The sequence below is a fragment of the Arachis ipaensis genome, chromosome B04 (assembly GCF_000816755.2).
Source record: "Arachis ipaensis cultivar K30076 chromosome B04, Araip1.1, whole genome shotgun sequence".
In the NCBI taxonomy this organism is placed as follows: domain Eukaryota; kingdom Viridiplantae; phylum Streptophyta; class Magnoliopsida; order Fabales; family Fabaceae; genus Arachis; species Arachis ipaensis.
Genome location: NC_029788.2, coordinates 5097875 through 5099375, shown reverse-complemented (window position 1 = coordinate 5099375; position 1501 = coordinate 5097875). Strand labels below are relative to the sequence as shown.

The 1501-nt window shown below is 24.5% G+C and overlaps 1 long non-coding RNA gene across 1 annotated transcript in view; it reads right to left on the bottom strand.

Moving 5' to 3' along the window:
- Positions 1-1501, bottom strand: part of LOC110270859 — a 17886-nt gene that overhangs the window by 11029 nt on the left and 5356 nt on the right. The window contains exon 2 of the long non-coding RNA XR_002360541.1: positions 479-484. This is a non-coding gene — a long non-coding RNA (uncharacterized LOC110270859). The remainder of the gene's footprint in view (positions 1-478; positions 485-1501) is intronic.

The following is a 1501-nucleotide window of genomic DNA, read 5'->3' as shown; positions in this document are numbered from 1 at the left end:
GACATACACATGCTAGTTAAACTTTTTAAATATTTATGTTTATAAGTCTTTTAAGATGATAGATGATAAACTCTAATATTTTTGTTGAAGTGATGGCAACAGCATAAGGTTTAGTGTAGTTATAGCAGCAAGTAAGGGAACTATATGAAACGAAGAAATGTTTAACTCTCAGGGGAAAAAAAATATATTAACAAATTAAATAAAAGACAACTAAGTTATACAAATTAAATTAATAAATTCAACTAAATAACAAAAAAAGTGATCAAGTACAGTACCAAAATTTATCAAATTAAAATTATATTTTTGGGTATAAAGATTAAGTATAAATTTAGTGTCAGGTTCTATAAAGATTAAGTTTTATATAGAATAAAATTATTTGTATGAGGAGATCGATAAAACCATATGTAACCCTGTAAGACACTTTAATTAGTCGATAGATTATGAACAAGCTTAGTTTATAATTTGGAAATAAATCTACCGTTAACTGCCATATATATATGAACCGAAAATATTTGGTTAAAAAAAAAATCAGTTAAAAACTGTCAAGATTTATTATTTTTTATTTAATATATTCTGTAATATATAATGAATAAATATTAAATAAAGTTTGAACTGTTTAAAACTTTAAATTGATTATTTTTTATCTCTCTAATATTACTGAAACTTTGATATATTAATAATAGAAAAGTATAGATAGACAATGAAAATATTAAACAATGTGAATAATAGATATATCGGATGTTCAATTCACTAGGTATGCAAATGGTTATCTTAGGCGGGTAATTTGGAAATGTTGTGTGTTTTTACTTTATTGGGTCAATTTTAAAATCTATTGTTCACATTGTTCACAAAAATAATTGTCTACATAGTAAAGTCCATTAATAATTAATAAAAAATAGAACACTTCGATCCTTACTTAATAAAAAATATTTAAGAATGAGGCTATGTACTCAAACCTTAGACCATATTATTTCTGAGCAAAAATTAAACCTTTGTATAATTCTCTTATATATATATATGTTGTGTGTGTGGAAGTCAATTGGAGTTTAATTAAGTTGGCTATCAAAGTTTAATAGCACTAACATTCCTCTTCCTGAGGATCTAAAATTGGCATAACAACCTCAAGATGATGAGTAGAATTCTGTTGGTGAAAGAAAGGAGAAGAAAAGTCTCTCAATTGTCAACGAGAATATATTGTCATGTCAAAATTCTGTTAAAACACAAAAAAATAATGATAAAATTTAAAATCAAGGACTAATTTTGTTCACATGATAGCCAAGTAGATTCATGACTCAAAAGAATATAAAAAGCGTGCAAGAATATATGTTCTAATGTATGGGATCCAGTTAGTAATTAAATAGAATGTGTTTGTGACATCTTTATTCAGACTTTCTTAGAGAAAGTAGTCTAGTCTTTACTAAAACTGAAAAATACACTTTCATCAAAATAATAAATTCTTATTTTTACTTTTTTTTTTTACAAAATTATAATATATAAATTG